Raw genomic sequence first — 13,163 nt, 5'->3', positions numbered from 1 at the left:
TACAAACATATGTAATATTTATGTGTTGATGAATACTAGGTTGTGTGATTTAGATAGGTACTTTAAAGTCCCACATGTATAGAGAAGAATAAAGGTGTTAGTTAGGAGGAAATCGAGGAGAGAATTGAGGACATAAAAGCGGATGTGATAACAACTTGATGTAATGGTCACTCTCTCCTTGAACTATAAAAGGAGGGAGAGAAGACTGAAGGAGGCATCCATCATTTTGGAGAATGGAGTGCTATCGGTTTGTGATTAGGAGCTCTATCGTTCCCTCCGTTCTCGCTCTGCACTGATTCGGGAAGAAGGCGAGTCCTCTGCTCACACAGGAAGCCCGCATGCTCCCGACCAGAGGCTCATCATTCGGTTTTGTGTGTGTTTTTCGAGAGCACCTAGCTCTGTTTCCGGCAGAGTCTAGATTTATCATTTTCCCTGCTAATTCATTTCGTTTTCATTGCATCTGATTATTCTCTTTGTTGAGTCCGCATCTCCATTCTGTTTCCATCTGCCCGCGCATTTATCCGAGTCCCGAGCCTGTGTGCTCATCGCTTACTATCCGGCAACAAGTCCGGAACAGTACACGTGCCTGAGCCTGTGCCCTCATCGTTCAACATCCGTTGGTTGGCCTGAACCGGTTACATACCCGAGTCTGTGTGCCAACAAGACAACTGAAGACCAATCCAAATAATCTTTCTCTTCCTCACTTCTCCTTAACGGCTCCTTCGTTCAAGACCCCGGTGGTCCCACCCCATTCCAACACATACCTGCAGAATACAATGACATCGTTGGTGAACCCGAAGTGAAAGGGGGCAGCAAAGGAGTTCGAAATGAGAGGCGGCATGATAGGCCGATTTAATGGGAAGGACACGACAAGCTATCTGGATGCCTACCGGGCCGAAATGATAATGAGGGACATCCCGGCTCACAAGAAAGGGCTAAGTTCTCGAGCTTCCGACTAAGCTCGGAGATAGAGAGAGCGACGGACATGCGGAAGGTCTTGGTGGAATGAATCCTCGATAGTCAGGTGGAACTCACCCTGAGGGAGGTGCTAGGGATAACAAAGAAAGAGTTCCATGATTCTATCATTAACCTCGTGAAGAGGAAGAAACTCTCGTAGGAGCTGGAGAACAAGAGGCCGATCAAAGTAAAGGTTGCACACATCGACGAAGTGGAGATGGAAACCGAATACGCCGACAACCGCTACATGAAGCCGCATTGGGCGAGGGCTAAAACCGAGACCCCGGTCTGGCTCAGGGATGTAAAGGTGCCTGTAGTGACACTAATTGACCATGGGTCGAAGATCAATCTGATGTCAATGGACTTCTACAAGAAGGGTAAATGACCGATTAATACCAAGCACATGTGGAAGATACGCGTGACGACCCCCGCCACGGAAGAGCTACACGGGGTGTGCCCTAATGTAAGGGTGAAGGTTGGTAACATCAAAATCATTTTTAATAAGCCTGTCATGGCTATATTTGTAAATAGTCCTAATGTCATATAAGTATAAATATGACTTAGGGTAATCACTTTATATACAATGTGAGTAGAGATGTGGTTGTATATATACAGAGAGTTTGAGAGAGAGAGAAAGTGCGAGATACAGAAAGCATCTTATGTTGTAACTGCCGGTTGGCGAAGCCAGAGCTCGAGGTAATTGCCTCTGAGTCTCACATTGTTGTGCCTCTCATCTATAACAATCTTGTTTGGAGTCTGTGGGCTCCCATGGGTTTTTTTCCCTATTAGGGTTTTCCATGAAAACATCTGGTGTCGTCTCATTCTGTGTAAGTGCACTAATCGTCTTATTCATCATCTTCTGTTTTCTTCCATTGAGTGATTAAGACTCGGTTGTGGTTGTGTACTATTTCCGCACAAACTGGTATCAGAGCGAAGGTTCTAAACCTTGGAGAAAATGGAAGAGTCATTCGGAAGCATGTTCAAGCTCACTGGCTCCAACTACCCAGTGTGGAAATCGAAGATGAGGGACATGCTCGTGGTTAAAGATCTCTGGTTGCCGGTACAGTTCGAGGACAAGAAAACGGACAAGATCGATGCAAGGACGTGGGAGGTGATGCATATGAAGAAGACAACATACATCCGGTGCTTCATTGACATGAGCCTGCACAACAACTTTAATGAAGAAGGTAAGGCACATGTGCTCTGGGAGAAAATTAGTACCATGTTGGAGAGCAAGAACGTCGTAAATGGGGTTTCGGTATTCTGGAAGTTAGTGAGACTCCGGTACCAAGACGGATCCAGCATGGCGGAGCACATGAATGTTTTCCAGGGGATCATAAATCAAACAACCTCGTTGGAAGTACCTCTATCCGACGAGGTACTCGCGTTGCTCCTACTCGGTTCCCTCTCGGATAGTTGGGAGACGCTAGTTGTCACTTTGGGCAATGTCGGGCCGGAAGGTAAACACCTATCCCAAGAGTAAAGTCGAGCTTGCTAGATGAAGAAGCTCGTCGGAAGGACCAGGAGTCCAGAACCGATCCAAAGGCCTTGGTTACAGAAGATGATCGTAACCAGCGAAGAATCCGAAATCGGAGTCCCCAAAACCGGGACAAATCGGGAACGAGGTCGAAGTCAAGGGGGAGGCCTACGTGCTTCTACTGTGGGAAGTCAGGGCACTTCCAAAAGAATTGCCGACACTTCTGGAAAACCAAAGGGGGAGCCGACATTCCGGAACCGAAGAAGATTTCGGAAAGGAGAGGAACGTCGACGATCGTGACAAATGAAGAAGAACTGCTACTAATCACCGAGGAGAGTGAGATGCATCTTGTCAGCGACGAGATGACATGGGTGGTTGACTTTGGAGCATCGTTCCATCTGACCTCTGATCGGAAGTGCTTCTCATCATACAAAGCCGGAGATCACGGCTCTGTCCGGATGGGAAATGAAGGTGCATGCTAAATTCTTGGCATAAGAGATGTGGTTAACGACATCAACCGGGTGCATATTGTTGCTGAAGGATGTTTGACACGTTTAGGAGGTTCGGTTGAACATGATATCATCCGATTAGCTAGATGATGAAGGCTACACGGGTAGCATCCCAAACAGAGTCATGAAGTTCAACAAAGGAAGCCTGATTGTGGCCCAAGCTCGGAAGATCAACACTCTGTACCTGATGCATGCCTGAATTTGCCGAGAAGAAGTGAACGTGGCATCTGAAAATGCCGGTGAGCTATGGCACAAAAGGTTGTGCCACATGAGCCAGAAAGTGATGAGAAGATTTGCCGAAGATAACCTCATTCCAGAGGTGAAAGACATGCATCTTGAGAAGTGCACCGATTGTTTGGCTGGCAAGCAAAACTGAACCTCTTTCTGATCGAGACAACCGACAAGACGGAATGCACCACTGGAACTTGTGCATACTGATGTATGCCAAGTGGACACGAAGTCACATGCCGGATTGCAATACTTCATGACGTTCATAGACGACCACAACCGGAAGTTGTGGGTCTCACCGCTGAAGGCGAAGGACAAAGTACTATCCATTTTCAAGGACTTCCATGTGAGAGTGGAAAGCGGAACCAGATGGAAGCTGAAGGCGGTTCAAGCGGACAATGGAGGCGAATACCAGGGGTAGTTCGAGGAGTATTTCTGGTCGAAGGGAATTCGATTCGAATTTACTGTGCCGAAGACGCCGGAATTGAACGGGTTGGCTGAGAGAATGAACCGGACTGTGATGGGGAGAGTCCGAAGCATGCTGGCACATGCTAAGTTGTCCAAGACGTTTTGGGCTGAGGCGCTGATGACGACGACTTATGTGATAAATAGATCACCCTCAGCACCCTTGGACGGAGACACACCACAGAGGATGGACCGGTAAAGGCATGTCTTATCGGCATCTGAAGGTGTTCGATTGTCTTTGCTTACATGCATGTTGTAAAGGACAAGAGAGCACAATTGGATCCGAAATTCCGGCCATGCATATTCCTTGGATACGACGATGATGAGTTCGGGTACCGAGTGTGGGACTTGGTCGACAAGAAGGTGTTCTGAAGTCGAGATATGGTCTTCATGGAAGACAAGACAATTGCCGACTGGGAGTTAGAGAAGAAGATAGCGGGCTCTGGATTGACCGACACAAGGACCCATACGGGCGGAAGACGGATGACACTTGAAGAACCGGTTGGAGTCTGACAAGAATCCGAACTGACCGAAGAAGAAGAGTTGGACACCGGAACCGGACAAGACCTCAAATCAGATTCGGATGAATAACAAATGGAGGAACTGGTTGCCGAAACACTAAGGAAGAAGATATCATTTAGGGAAAGAAGAGCCCCCCGGAAATTTCCAGATGCAGAGCATGTGTTGTTGATCGACAAGGGGGAGCCGGAAAGCTTCGAAGAAGCAAAGAGAAACTCCCACAGCCGCAAGTGGTTAAATGCCATGCAGGATGAGATGGATTCCCTGCATGAGAACCACACATGAATTGACAGAGCTGCCAAAAGGAAAGAGAGCGCTCTGGAACAAGTGGGTGTATAAGCTAAAACTGGGAGACGCCAGAAATCCACCAAGATACAAAGCCCAGATAGTGGTGAAAGTGTTTCAACAGAAGAAAGGAGTGGATTTTGACGAGATCTTTGCCCCGGTAGTCAAGATGATATCCATCCGGACTGTGTTGAGCATTGCCGCAAGCATGGACCTCGAGGTAGACCAACTAGACGTCAAGACAACGTTCCTACATGGAGACCTCGAAGAAGAGATCTGCATGCAACAACCGGAGGGATTTGTCAAGAAAGGGAAGGAGCACTTGGTATGTCAGTTGGAGAAGAGCTTATACTAGGGATCGACAACGGCTCGACTCAAGCCTAAACCGTTTGGTTTAACCGGCTTAAAGCGGCTTAGCGGCTCGGTTTAGGCTTGAGCCTACCTTAACGGTTTGGGCTCAGCTTGGCTTGGCTTGAGCCTTGCCAAACCGGCTCAAGCCGTCTAAGCCATTTAAGTGATTTAATTAGTAATTACTATAGTTTATTACTAAAGTCTAAGTTCTAAGTTCTAAGTTCTAACTAGCCACGAGTCTAAGTTCTAACTCAAGTCTAAGTAGTGGTGAGTCAAGTCTAAGTTTTAACTTGCAACTAGTCACGAGTCTCGAGTCTATTGTCTACACATAGACTCTAGAGTGATGACTTAGATAATAGGACCCTCGACACAGACAATGATCAGTCCATCGACACAGACAATGCATTTCTCATTTTATGTTTTCTTGTTGTTTTTCTCTAAGCCTTGTAACCATTCTACATTTGGAGCATATTAGAGGGGGATTGTTCAATGATAAATCGTAACGGAATTGTGTTATGAAGTTCAATGGTAAATTGTAATAGAATTGAGTTATGAAGTTCAATATTCAATGTAAGAGTATTATTGTTTTTATTGTCCACCGGAATAGTAACCGACGGACAGAAGCGCAGAAATATTAGAATATAGTAAAAATGTAAGAAACGCATGTAACAGTTCACGCGGGAAGCGTGAACGGCTAAAAGACCTTGGGTATATAAAGGGCAGAAATCCTCTGTAAGAGGTAGCGTGTAATTCTAATGCATAGAGCGTTATTCTAATAGAATACTATCTTCTTTGATTTCTGTGCATATTTGTGGTTCTATATACTGTGTTCTTTGTTCTCTGTGGCAGACTATAATCGTAAAGGTGTAGGCATAAGTGCAGATACTAAGTGCACTTCCTAAGGAGTTCGGTTGTAGCCGTCTCCCCTTATACACTACTAGGATATGGGGAAGTATCCCATGACGTATTACGGTACAACGGTACCATTCCGTGCAACACAGTCACCTTGAGGTCTAGGTCGAAGGACTGACCGTAGACAACGTTCCTAATCGGTAACATGTTTGGCACGCCTGGTGATTTGTGTCTTCTCGCAGACGAACAACAACGAATGGATGTTTAGCCATAGACGTCCCAGAGAGCTAACACGACATGACCGACCAGTCACAAGGTCTATCACACGCCAGACAGAGGAACGCGCAAGGCAAAAACCTCAACTCTGTGACCTCAGTGATATCTGTTGGGACCACAAAATCGTCTTCCCGCTCACCAAATACCCCGGCGACACATAGGCAGTTCCGTAACCACACAAGTACGGTGGTCTTCCCCAGCCCACCGTAGCGTCCAACATGGCCTTCTCCTATCCCCGCTTCAACGGTGAAACTGACGCCGCAACCCACATTCGCCTATTCTTGAATGTTTGGAATGTGAATCACATGGCGCAGAGACTTCCAGAAGAGGTAGCGCACCAGTCCAAAATGACAGAGTTTGGATTAACGCTGGATGGTAGAGCTGCGTTTTGGCATTCGCAGATGGATCTACCAGCAATCACGACCTTCGACATGCTACAATCGGCCTTTCTGCGGTTCTTTCATCGGAGGGTGCCGCAACCCGAAATCCTTGGGAAATGGAAATTTTACGACGAGTCGCTGCCTCAGCCCTAGAAGAAGTGAACTTAGGTACGACATCAGACCCCCGATTCCTCTCCATCGCAAAAGAGTTACTACCGGATCAGAGAGAGGCGATGATAGCACTGCTTAGGAAGTATAAAGATGTGTTCGCTTGGTCCCACGAGGACATGAAGGGATTAGATCCGAAGTTCTATCAACATAAGATCAATTTAGTGACCGATGCGAAACCAGTTGATAGGGTGTATAAGATAATAGATAGTTATACACTATATGAGGGCTTGACCAAACCGATTAGATGGAGTTGAAAATCATAATATATTATATAGCTCTAGGTAATTATGATTAGAGAGTATAACTCAAGAAACTAAGAAAAAATATAGAGAAAGCGAGCAAGAAATAAGAATGTTCTGATATTCCAACATCAAGAGAATACAAAGGAGACAAACTCCACATCGAACTAAAACCAAAGACCTTCCTCTTCTAAGACACTTCCTCTTCCACAAAGACACTTCTTCCTAACACTCCTCATCCACTCTTTGGCCTTCACTCTTAGCCCCCCTCCTCACTAATATCACTTCTTCTTTTATAACCTTCCTCTTCTTATCCACGTTCATGCTATTTTTAGAAGCTTTTTATCTCCCTATTTTTAGCTATGACACATCGACCTTCTAATCGTCATATCTCCCTCATCCGATATCCAAATTAAGCGATTTAAAAAGCTATAGAAAGCTCTTTTTACAAGCTTTCTAATCCATATTTAAACGTGATATTTGGATAAACAACGAGGGAGTTATGACCATTCTATTTTTACTGTTTTTATAGTCTGCGTTTTCTCTTTTTACTTTTCTCTTGGTCTCGTACTTTTACTTTTGACTTCTTCCCTAAGGTCTTAGTTCGTGTTCTTATCCTCAAAAGGTGAATTATCTATACTTTATATTCTCCTAATGTTCAATGGCTTAGATTCTAAAAACACTTTCACATTTAGCCCTCCCCCTTGTTAGAGGCTAAGCCATTTATGGCGAAGCACTTATTGGCAGTACTTAACAAACAAAAGCTCTCTCGCCAATCTCTTGGCTATAGACAATGAGAGAGATATAATAAAAAGAAAATAAAAAGATGTGAGTAAAACCCCCGCTAATCGGTAGGAAAAACCTCACATTCTCTACAAATAAAAAAGATAATCACTATTACCATCTTCCTCTTTGTTAATAGAGAGAAAGATGGGTCTACAATATGGACTATTAAGAAAATAATGTATGGGGAAACAAGTCCACTTCTTGCTCCCATCCATCCGTATCAACAATATCATTAGTAACTTGGGGAATATAAGTAGGTCCCCGAGTTACATACTTTTTAAGGCGCCATCCGTTCACTCGATAAGAATGAAGTGCTCCATCCACATCTTTCAATTGGTAACTTCCGTTGTCATACTTTTTGTGAACCACAAAGGGTCCTTCCCACTTATTATCAAGCTTTTGTCCTTGAATATAATCATATCTATTATCATACCTAAGAACCAATGATCCTTCTTCAATGTGGTTGCCCTTGTGTTTTTTGTCATATGCCTCCTTTCTCTTCATTGCTTGATTTAAGTAATGCTCCACAGCTTCTTCTCTTGAATATTGTAGTAGATGGTTGCTCGCTAAACGACTCATCACATCATTTCCTTTTGAGCGATGCGATGCCTCCATTAGTCTATTACTTTTGATCTCAAGTTCGATCGGAAGTAACGCTTCTTTTCCATAAACCAAATAAAAAGGAGTAAAACCTGTGGAGGATTTATAAGAAACTCTATAAGCCCAAAGAGTATCATCCAAATACCTATCCCATGTTCTTACTTTGTCTTGCACTAACTTTGTCAAATTCTTCACTATAAGCCCATTCACTTTCTCAACTGCACCATTTGCTTGAGGATAATAAGGCGTTGAATATCGATGCTTAATCTTCAACTTGCTTAATAGACAAGCTAACATTTCACTCCTAAAACCGGGTCCATGATCGGATACAATCTCCATGGGAACTCCAAATCTAGTACAAATATTCTTATACACAAATTGGGCTACATCTTTGGCTTTAACCGAGGAAGTTGCTATAGCTTCCACCCACTTTGTCATGTAGTCAATGGCCACCAAAATAAACTCTTTACCATGTTGAGTTTTCGGAAGAGGTCCTACTGCATCAATTCCCCATTTCTCGAATGGAGCAAACACCACAATGGGTTGTAAAGGTCCACTTTGTAGATGTCTTATTCCCGCTTTTTGACATGCATCACAAGATCTACACCAATCATGCACATCCCTATGGATAGTAGGCCATGTAAAACCAATTAGTAAAATCTTTCTTATCATTATATCATGGGCTAAATGCCCACCACAAACTTCTTCATGCAACTTAAAGAGTATCTTTATAATCTCGCTTTTGTTAGGAACTCTTCGTAAAACTCCATCTTTCCCTTTGTTGTACAAATCTTCACCCACCAAATGATATTGTGAAGCCTTTGCCACCAAACGCTTTCTTTGCAAAGCATTGAGGTTATTTGGAAACTCTCCTTTATTAAGAAAATTATGTACTTCCTCTAGGGAGTCTACATCTTTGCACGTCTCCAAAACACCAACGAAACCTTCCTTGATCTTATCTAATTGGGCTTGAGCTAATGCATCCGCTTCTTTATTGTATAATCTCCCCACATGCTTAACCTGTATCTTTTCAAAAGACCTTAGTAGACTCATTGCTTCTTTATAAAAATTTCTAAGCCCATCACTTTGACATTTCCAATTGCCTTGAATTTGTTTAATTACCAATAAGGAATCACCCTTAAGAATTAATCTTTTTATCTTCATAGCTTTACATAGACGAAGACCATAACACAAGGTAGCATACTCCGCTTCATTATTTGAATTCACACCACTTAATGTAATACCTTCACTTTTTACTCTGTCTCCTTGAGGATCCTTGAGAATAATCCCACCCACGGCTATGTTTGTGGCTTTGCGAAATGCCCCATCAAAGAATAAGGTGAATGCATCCTCCATATCCGGCTCGGGAAGTGCCTTTCGTAGCTTTACCAAGTCTTCTTCATGAAAGGTTTCTCTAAAGGTGAGAAGATCCGCCAATTCGGCACGCATAGTTGATTCCAATTTGACTTCAAAATCAAACTCCGCCAATAGTAGAGCCCATTTAGCAATTCGTGCTGAAATGCTCACATGTTGGAGTACATATGGGAGTAATGACATGCTAGTGATTATTACAAAATGATGAGGTAGTAGAAAGCTTCTAAACTTTTTACAAGCATATATAAGAGCTAACATCCACTTTTCTACTTCTAAGAATTCTTTCTCTACATCAGACATGGCTTTACTAATAAAATATATAGGATGCATAAGCCTATTTTCAGAATCTTGTTGCATAAGAATGGCTCCTATAGCATGAGATCCAACACTAAGAGAAAGAAAGAAGGTAGATGTTCTATCAGGTGGCTTTAGAATAGGAGCATTACATAATAGTTCTTTTATTCTTACATATTGCTCTTCAGTTGTAGATGTCCACAAGAAGTTGTTGGTGCGAAGAATAATGCGAAAAGGATAGAGAATTTGGGCCAACATATGAATGAATCGTTCAAAGTAACGAACTTTTTGAACAAATACCTCCAAATCTTTGATACTCGTGGGTGTTGTCATCTTTTGAATTGCTTCAATCTTTGAGCTATCAACTTTGATTCCTTCTTGAGACACCACATGACCAAGCATCACCACCTCCTTTTCACCTATGTGACACTTCTCTGGGTTGAGTTGCATTTTGCATTCCTCCAATCTTTTGAATGCCAAGCGAACCTTTTCCAAATGGTCTTTCCTGCTACTATAAATTGCAAAGTCATCCATAAAGACTCTAACAAACTTTCCAAAGAATGGTTGGAATACATGAATAGCAAGACGATTAAATGTAAAAACAGCATTTGTGAGTCCAAAGGGCATGCATCGATATGCAAAGCATCCCCATGGAGTGATGAATGTCGTCTTCTTTTGATCCTCTTCCGCAATACGAATTTGAAAATAACCTGAATAGCCATCACAAACAGAGTACATTTCATGACCCGCAATTTCATCTAATATTTCATCTTGGAAAGGGAGAGGAAAGTGATCCCTCTTGGTAGCCGCATTTAGAGGTTTGTAATCAACACAAACCCTCCATTTTCCATTCTTTTTAGGTACCACCACAATGGGCGAAACCCATTCAGAATCTTCCACTGGGTAAATGAATTGTGCACGCAACAAAGCTTTGACTTCCTTTAATAAGGCCTCCTTTTGCACGTGACCTAGCCTTCGCAACTTTTGCGCAACGGGAGTTGTACCCTCCTTTAGATTTATGTGATGTTGGATGACATCTACACCCCTAATATGAGCATAATCACTAATGAAAAGGTTAGGAAATTCAGAAATCAAATTAATAAATTGTTGCCTCTCTTGCCCTTTAAGATCTTTAGAAATCATCTTCTCTTTTTGCTCCATAGTAATTAAACCTCCTTCATCATCTTCTTCCTTCAAAACGGCATATGATGTGGTCATTTCCCATTCTGACGAGGAATCTTCACTTTCATCACTTTCATATGCGGACCCACTATCATATTCAGTTATTCCATCTTCTTCTTTCTCAATAAGTCTTTGTTGCCGCATATCATAATGTATGCTCACTCCTTTTGATGGCGTTATGGTCATCAAACCTTTGCTCCAATCTTGAACAACATTGAGTTCTTGCATCCATGGTCGTCCTAGTACCAAAGAATATGACGGTCCTTTTAGTGGTATTACATGAAAATCCATGGAAATGCTTACCCCAAAACACTTGATGACAACATCCTCCACTATGCCAATGCAATGGACCACTCCACCATCGGCTACAGCCACTCTTGCCGAAGATGACCTACTTATAGGAATTCCCACTTTGTTTACCACAAATTCAGAAATCAAGCTTACTCTAGCACCACTATCAACCAATGCATCTTTGATGTGAAACCCTTTGATGGAGACGGGGATGGTGGGTCGTATGTCCTTTCGATCTTCTACTCGCACGATTCCCACATAATGCACAGTCTTCCGACTTTGGCGAATACTTGCAAGTCGCCCCCACTCCTTTCGTAATGTGGGAGATAATTGGAGAAGTTGCGGCCATGTTATCCTTGGTCCACTTGAAATCAACTCATGCTTCAAATTGAAAGCTTCTACACCTTCACCCATAGGAATGTTCTCCATCTTGATCTTTCTTCTAGAGTGTCTCCTTCTCAATTTTTCCTCTTTCTCATTCTCCTTAGACTTCTTCTTTTGTCTTGAGGCACTAGATTCTCCTTCAACTTCTTTCTCCTTTTGCGAGGACCTTGTCCTTTTCACAGGAGCTACTTCAAAAGAATTATCACTATCATCAATAAAATTAAGAAGATTCACATTATGAGGAATTGTAGGAACCTGAGCCATAGGGAGTGTTACGTTTCCTTCGACTTCATTGTTGTTAGGTCGTTGTCCATTCCTTTGCACTTGATAAATGCCTCTTCCCATGCCTCTTTGTTGTCGATGAGGACATCTTGTTGAGATGTGTCCCTCCTCTTGACAAGAATAACAAATTACACCGTGATGCCCTCTAGAGCCACCACCATCGGGAATAGTGTTGTGAATTGCTTGGGATTGTCGCAAGTGGGTCATCACTTCATCAAAGCGCCGATTTACCAATGCCATGGTATCTTGTTCACTCCTCACTTGTTCAACTTCTTGGGATATACTTGTTGGGTTTATTGTTGTGGTGGTATACACATTTGGAAACACTTGTCCCCCATGCACAATTGAAGATGAGGCTTGAAAGTTGGCACGAGGCATCAAATTTGCACCCAAAGCCGTCATTTGGGGATCCCCCAAGGAGCTCATCATCTTCACTTGTCGATCATAAGCTTGACAAACTTGGATAAGAGCTTGAAACGATGTGGGATCCTTCAAGTTTGCTTCCAAACGGAAATACATATCAAGACCCATCTTGAATCGTTCCATTTTAAACCACTCGTCTTCAGTGCCGCCACGAAGACGAATCCATGTAGTCCACAAATCCTTGAAATTTCTTTCATACTCAGTGAAACCAATTGGTGATTCCATCTTTAGTCGAAATAGCTCTTCCCTTACTTCGGTTGCACTTCGTCGTTGAATATATTTGGCACGAAACTGGTGCACCAACAATTGATATGCTCCCTGTTGGTTTGGAGGAAGAGAGTCATACCAATCTCGAGCTCGACCATCGAATGTAGCTACTAATAAAGGTAACTTCTCATTGTCGGTGATGCGTCCAATAGAGACAGCATGATGCTCAAAAGATGCCAAAAAGGCACCCGCATCTTGTGTTCTTTCACCTGAAAATGCAAATTGCATAGCTAAGTTAATGTAATATAGTAACACAATTAAATGATAAGTTCTCCCTCCTATACGGAAAGGATCCGCCCTCCCTGGAGCGCCAAAATGATAGGGTGTATAAGATAATAGATAGTTATACACTATATGAGGGCTTGACCAAACCGATTAGATGGAGTTGAAAATCATAATATATTATATAGCTCTAGGTAATTATGATTAGAGAGTATAACTCAAGAAACTAAGAAAAAATATAGAGAAAGCGAGCAAGAAATAAGAATGTTCTGATATTCCAACATCAAGAGAATACAAAGGAGACAAACTCCACATCGAACTAAAACCAAAGACCTTCCTCTTCTAAGAC

This window comes from Azolla caroliniana, unplaced genomic scaffold, assembly GCF_043228905.1.
Source record: "Azolla caroliniana isolate FFs.n. ecotype wild unplaced genomic scaffold, voAzoCaro1.0.p SCAF_5, whole genome shotgun sequence".
Taxonomy (NCBI): Eukaryota; Viridiplantae; Streptophyta; class Polypodiopsida; order Salviniales; family Salviniaceae; genus Azolla; species Azolla caroliniana.
This window is presented reverse-complemented; position numbering follows the sequence as displayed.